The following is a 7,685-nucleotide window of genomic DNA, read 5'->3' on the forward strand; positions in this document are numbered from 1 at the left end:
CTTTTAAAATAGTGGTTTTTTAATTTCCTCTTGCGCAATCGTAAAGAACTCGTGCGTTTCCCTCGTGCTACAAATTTGCATTGCGAGAAAATTAAACACGACAATATAATCGCGGTGGTAACACGACCAAGAGACGTGTGTAACTCTTGCATTTTATTGCAGAAAAACGCAGCCCTACCCGCGCAGGGAGAACTGTCGAAATGCCGGCGAGCATCTCGCGTGTGCGCACGCGGCCGTTCGTTATTTCGCGCGTGTAACGGCGGTGTGTTAACTAAAATCGAAGTGATTTTCCGCCGGTAGCCGGCGTCCAGCGATCCAGACGAATAAACTATCGGAATATTGAAACGTCCCCGCGTTCCCCTGCAATGCGCGCGCGAGGTAATCGCCCGCGTCAAACACGCGCGCGATCCGCATGCATGTGAATGCGGTAGTGTGCTCACTACGTCTATCGATGTTTGCGTTCACCCGCGCACACACGCACGTCTATATGCGTCGGCATATCCACGCGAAAAGCAATCATCTCGGCCGGACGCAATCAGCACCCCCCCTGTACCCCGTTCATCCCTTGACGCGACACACAGGTGCACGCAGGGTAGTTCCTGTGAGAGCATACGTAAGTCGTTACTCGCGGGACACCCGTTGCATACCGGCGCAGTTAATGTCAAGCTGGCGCGTACGGTCAAGGGATGGCGACGGCACGAATATTGTATCTGTGTTTTCACACCGCGCGTTTTGCGTGAAATAGGACCGTTTGATTCCGGAGCTGTATCGCTGTATCAACTGTATATTATACATGCTTATTTGTGTCTTTCACATACAATCTGCGACATCGAATAAAAGTCATAAATAAATTTGATACAGTGAACCTGAATGATCTCTCCCAAATAACGTAAGTAAAATTTTGGGAATCGATTTAAATAAAAAATTGGATTAGTTTGCAACTACTGATATAAGACGCGAATTTAGAAAGCGAGTAATTCGAGTTAATCAACCATCGATGCACCATCGCGGTAACGAGTTATTTGGCGACGGTGAAAATCCGAGATAATTTCGCTGCGGTAGCGACGCACTCGCTTCATCCCTCATTTCGCGGCGTGTTCGGCAACGCGACGGGGGGTTTGATGGCTGACACAACTACGGGGCGGCTTGCTTCGCGGGGTTCGGACGCACCGCCAAACTCTGGATGACGGCAGTTAACCGAAATCAGGCCGAATCGATTATAACGGGCGGATCGTTGCCGCGAGATAGCACGAATCGACAGGGGGGACGAGGATGTAGGGGAGGATAGGGAGAAATTTAATGGGAAGCCTGACGTCGCCTCGGAGAGGAAGAGAGATTCCTGGCAACATCGTGAAATGCGTGGCGAGAGGAAAAAAATGCTGGAAAACAGGAAGAGAAAAAGAGAAGGTGAGGGGGAGGACACTTTGGAATGAGAGAACATGTCGGTAAGGTCGCGGGGTTTCCTTTCGCCCCCGATTCGTTAATATGAAGTTTCTGTGGAGGTCGCGGAAGATCTACCGTGCCGGATGTCACGTCGCGGACTTTCAATTTCCGGCACGCGAGAGCTCCGCCGCCTTCAAAGAGGAAGGAAGAAAGAAAGAGAGAGAGAGAGAGAGAGAGAGAGAGAGAGAGAGAGAGAGAGACTGCGAAAAGTCGGCGGGCGTTATGGGGCGATCGGCATTGCACGAAGTGATTGTCGGAGACTCCGAAGGTGCGAGAAGCATGCTGACGGCATTTTCTGTTTAGAGCGAGGTGCAAGGAAATATAATTTCGACGTTAACGGTGCCACTTGTGATGTGTCGTACGTCTCTTATTTAATGTCCCCCGCGAATTTTCTCGCCATGATTCATACGAGCAAGTTGAGCAAGGAGAGCGTTGTCTTTGTCTTCGATTGTCATCAAACTCGGAAATGACCGGTGCTTGGGGACGGCGCAGCCCCGGGGCGGAAAGGTCCAATTCTCCGACTTGGATCGCAAATAGTCGCCACTGTGCACGGGTCGGCATCCGGAAATTTGGAGTTCGCCAACCGCCTCCGTTAGTCCGTGTGAATCGACGACGTTGAAAAAGCACGGAATAATGTGCAATTTTCAGTAGTGCCTCGCAAGTAAGCAGAAACTCGATAAAAATATCGATCAAATTAGGTTCTTAAATTGCTGAGACTTACCAAATCTGCTCAATTGAATATACATTCGACCTATCTTGATTGTTTCTCTTCGGGTCCAGTGACAAGTGCGATCGACCAGCCTTGGGGGGATAATGTTCTCGCATCGACAAGCTCCTTACGTGGATCTATATAACGTGCAATACATAGAGGCATATAATCGTGTCTATATATATACGCGGTGAGCTCGGCACAGCCCTATCCGGCGAAAATTCCGCGAGATGCAGCTCGTCGCCATTGTAACGATTTTAATACATACTTGGAGCCGCGGGGACAGTATCGCGGGATAAAATGGAGCGGCGTCGTGACTGTGCGGGGGAGATATCGTGTAAGTCGGACTTAAAACTCTCGGCGAGTGCCTTCATGTGGGGAACAACTTGCGCGCGTCCGCGTAAGATCCCGATGTAGGGGATTGGCGTCGTCGTTTCGTTTTCTTGAGGAGAGGACGTCATCGCGCGCCCATTCGCGTTTAATCGGCCTAATTGGGAAAGCGGCTGCCGCGGTTATGCGCGAAAAATAGATAAGGGAATTATTCCGAGGACCTGAGAAGGAAAGAGAAAAAGAGAGACGTCGACGTGGTGGCAACCGCAGCTACTTAATCGCGCTAGTTTCACTGCGTACTCGAGCGTCACGAACGAGCTACTCTCCCTCTCCCTATCTCTCTCTTCCTCTCATTTTCTCCCTTCTGGTTTTCTTGAGCAGAAACGGGCAAATCCATTTTGCCGTTTTCGTAGCTGCGGCCGCGCGTCAAGAAAGTGGATTAAAGAGCGGCAACGGAGTTAGATATAAAAGTGGTTGCGATTTCTCAGCTCGAGCGCAACCAGCACGCCCGTTCTCTTTGTGCCTGTCGGCGAGGCAAAAAGACGCGCGCGGGGTTGCGGGATTAAAGAGGCAAATTGGATTTCCCATCGTAATCCTACCGTGTAGAGCTCGTTAAGGGCCAACGACGCGCGTTACCCGTCGACAGCCCCATCGGCCATCCTTCCTTTCGGCGGGACGAGACGGGACGAGGCGAGCGGGAGTGCAGGGAGCTGGGCAGGACGAATCAATTTAATAGACAGCGCATAATCGTCGCCTGATCATTATTCAGTACGTTCATTAGGTTATCGTGTCCGAACTGGTGCGTGATTCGATCATGCGATATCTCGTACACCATCTACACATATAACGGAATAATAAAGGGGTGGGTGGCGGCGGTGTGTTAGACACAGGGGACGCACGGCGCACAGGTCAGCCAGTGAATGTTGCGCCACCGATGTATCCGGCTGCGTTCAGCAGCCGATTACCACGCTCGACTGGAGTTGACGTGCTCAAAAGTGCACTGGTAATAATTCGCAAAAGGATAGAACGCTCAATTTCAATAACGCAGTAACGGGAATTAAAAAGAAAATATACGAGACAAAGTTAAGCGCAAGTGAGCGGAATAATGTATTGTAAATTGGCATCTTCGATCCGTAGAGAGAATTGAGGCAATAGGTTCAGTATTCAACATGTAACGATCTGTAATAGCTGAATCAATATTCTTATTAATTAATGTGTTACGGTTACGTCTCAATTTGCAGAGTATCATCTATTCTCTCCATCACAAATGCGAAAGCAGTTCTATTAACAGCTATTTCGAGACTTCGACTCCGCTTTGCTGCGCGCCTCGAGGCGGCGGCTCTCCTCCGAAATATCGCGATAAATAAGCGCGCTTCCTCCACTGACACACGCTCGTGATCATTAACAGGAGGAACATCGGGAACGAGAACGAGCGACGTATGTACAGATGGAGTCGCGATGTCTCGTTGTTGAGGTGAGTCGGTAATGAAAAGAACTCTAAACTGTGTCTGTGCGCGACTCTCCTCCTCTCGATTCCAGCCAGCTCTGAGAAAACGGAAAGGACTGTCCTCCATCCCGCTTTTCTCTCTCTCCCCCATTTTCTCCTGTGCCGGTTCCCGTTCGGCTCGCCCTTCCGTTTTAATCACGGCGCCACAAAAGTACGCCATTGTCTTCGCGATATCGGTCTGAGGAAGTATCTCTCTCCCGGAGAGAAACCCAGAGAGAGTATGGCCAAGTATCATACACCGATACACCGAGTCCAGCGAGCAGCGAGCAGATTGCGGAAAAATCCGGCTGGGAAAGCGGTATGCTCATCGCCGCCTTGGTCGCACCTGTTCTCTGTTGCTTACCGGTAATCCCGCCGGGAGAGATCGGAGATTAAATTATGGCCGCATCTTTTTTGGTGAGATTGCGGCGAAAGCGCCGTTGCGACCGAATGCGCGCACGGTCGCGTCTTTGTTTCCGTCTCACAGTCGGACATGAACTTCTCTCCCGTCTAGTCTCTGGAATCGCGAGAACCGGGTGTCGGTGTCGTGTAATAATAGGGCTTTAACCATCCCTGGACGCTGGGAAGGAACGGAACAAAGACGAAGGACGCATTTTAAGGAAACAAGTGCATTAAGCTTCCGTTGTTTAAACGAAATCCTGTATGTCGTAATCAGGATCGTAACCGAACCGCAGGTTTTTTTACTTTGCCATCCCCGTCCGAGTCATCCTCTGAGCATTGTGGAAAAATGCAGCAAGCGTATTCCTCTGCTTTGAATTTAAGAAAATTTTTTCAACGTTACGCGTCTTTGCTCAACTGCACCTTTGTACATCGTGAAATATATGAATTTTTTAATTAAATTAAGATACACTTATCTTCCTATTTTTGCATTTATATTCTCTATGCAACGTCGAGTTTCCCGATGAAACGTTCTTTTTTCCTTCTCATCGGTAGTTTAACCTTGTCATAAATACGAGACGGGTTAGGCGAGCCTCTGTAAGATTACACGTCTAAGTTTGGAGAAGTCTCACCATCGGTATTTTCTGGCCTTCTCCAACTCGGAGTAATTGCTCCGGGATTCCAGCAGCAGGACGATTACGAGCGGCAGCTTTGGAAATCGAACGCGGACGGTAAATAAACGTCCAACTTGCGGAGATAGAAATTTCTCAGTTTAACAGGAGTGATCACCACACACGACACCGACTGACACGTATCGTTATATCGTTCGGTGCAGAACGAGAAAGAAAAGACATACCGCATTTCCAGGTACACTCGAACGACTTTTAGAATATCCCGATCATTGGCTCGATCGAGCGAGCGGAATACACCGCGCTGTATCGTTCCTCCTCTCTGAGTCGAAATAATCTTCAGCGGGACTTTCATTCCGGCTGTGTACAAATGGACCCGCGACCGACGTATACGTACGGAAAATGTTCCAGTTCTGCCGATCGCACCGCAAACAGCATACTCACGCATTGTCGGAGCCATCGGCGGAAAAGAGAGAGAGATAGCGCGGAAGAGAAGAGCTCGAGAAGTGGGCGGAGGAGCGGGATACGAGAGAAACATCAGGAGTGGCGGGCGACCGAAACGATCGTGTTTCGTGGGAACTTGCAAAACGTTTCGTTCCACCGCGCGGACCGTAGCAACCGAATTGGTTTGTAATTCCATTTCATCGGCGACCAGCGGGGTTGCGGGCGACGGAGGACGCCGGCGGAGTAGTGCGCGAGAATCGCGAGAAAGCGCATCTGCCCCTGTCCAGACGGGGGAACTATCGGATTTGAGTTTTCGACCTAATGGAATACGTCCGGGGCAACATACGCTCGTTCGAAATTCATAACACGCGTATAATGATAACAATAATGCGCGCGGCGAGACGTTAGAAGTTAGATCGTGCCAGTGGATTACTGACAGTCTTGATTGCTGGCGCTGAAGGATTAGTATTAAAAATAACGAAATAATTGATTCGATTTCCGGTTTGCGCGCTATCCGGGGCACGAATCTGCTTTTCAGATTGCCATGGCAGTTTCGGGTGATTCTTTCTCACGACGTTATTCGGGGAAACACGAGGGATAACGGGGTTGCGAGGTTTGAAGACAAACGTCCTCGGTAGTGCAGGATTCGGTGCGATCGCAAATGGACGGGGAGGAAGAGGAGGAAAGGAGTAAAGGGATGCGAAAGGAACGGGCGGAACCGGAGCAAGGCAGGGAGAGGGCAAGTAATTTCCTTGGCGGAGGCGTGAGGTGCATGCCAAAGGGCGAGGGGTGTCCCCGTGCGCGGCAAGGTGGTCCAAACTAAACTAAATAATATTGATGGCCAACGGAAATTGAAAGCCGTTAAGGTCTTCAGCGTTGCGGTGCGAAACGGCGCTGCTGCATAAATAAGACGACGTGCATTAGGATTAGACCAGTGTCTCTCAACCAGTGTCTGGTCCCCCCTCCTCCGCTGCTGGGTTACCAGGTTACCGTAATGTCACGCGCGATTCAGCAAAATTTATCGTTTCCCCGTTTGCGTTCGCGCGAACGGACGTCGTCTCGCAGTCTGCTCGCCATAAACAGCGTCTGCCGATAATATCGAAACGCTCGTCTCTGCGCAATTTTCCTGGAGCGATATCACCCCAATTTCCTTCGTTAGAAACGTGCCGGCTGACGTACCGTGATTAATCGAGGCGTTTACTCGTAAATATCGCTCGCACGCGTGTAATTAAACGCGGTTGCCTCCAATCATAAACGCGACGTTCCTACGTCGTGACAAAAAAATTAGATTGCGTCGTCTTCAGGTTGACGAATGTTAATTACGCGAAAATGTATACCATGCGATAAAGCAAATGATGCAAGAAACACAATATCACATAGAAATTACACGTACATCAACTGGAAATTGTGATTCTGTCCTGATTCGAACAGTCGGTCGCCGGAGACCGTAAAACAGGAGAACTTTTCGCGTGGCGGCGTGCGGAGAGAGCGAAAGTCGGCCGGAACAAGTCCCGAATCGTTGGCTCATGCAAATTCGACGTAGACGTATAGCGCAAATGCTGAAAAATAGCCGGCTTAAAATATGCGAGAGTGTACCGCCGGCGATAGGTGAGACTCGACCGCGCAACACGCGTAATAAGCTTCGCGCGCGATGTTTCAACGGTTTTCCGCTCCTCCGCTTGTTCCGTTCCCCTCATCTTTCTTTCGGGTCGAGTGAGGCTTTTCCCTTCGAGCGCACCCCGTCCTTCCTAGCTACAGTAATATATTTTTCCTTCACTTACGTATATTTTTAATACTGTCCCCGGCGTGATTTACGCGAGCCGGGGAAACTGATGGCGATGCGTTTAACCTTGGCTTACCGCTTAAAGCAGCGATATATCTCGCCGGGAAATTTTTTAACGTATATGGAAGATTCTCCGTTAGTTTCATATATCTTCACACTAGCGTCTTTACGTCGTCATTTCTGAAAAAATATATTATAATACGATAGAAAATTATATATCAAGACAGTTGATTACAAACGCGTTTTTCACTTACAAAGATGAGTTATCTCTCGCAACGGCGAGAGGTGAAACGACAAAAAGAGATGCATTATGATTCACAATTAGTCATGTATGCAATTATTTGTCCTGCTTGTAAAATCAGCGGGATTGTACTCGTTATCCTAATTTCACGTCACTGGCACCGTGTAGTCCTCACAATGTATTCGTGGTAATCAATTTACTAATTAACTCGCCCCCTCAAA

Source organism: Ooceraea biroi, chromosome 12 (assembly GCF_003672135.1).
Source record: "Ooceraea biroi isolate clonal line C1 chromosome 12, Obir_v5.4, whole genome shotgun sequence".
Taxonomy (NCBI): domain Eukaryota; kingdom Metazoa; phylum Arthropoda; class Insecta; order Hymenoptera; family Formicidae; genus Ooceraea; species Ooceraea biroi.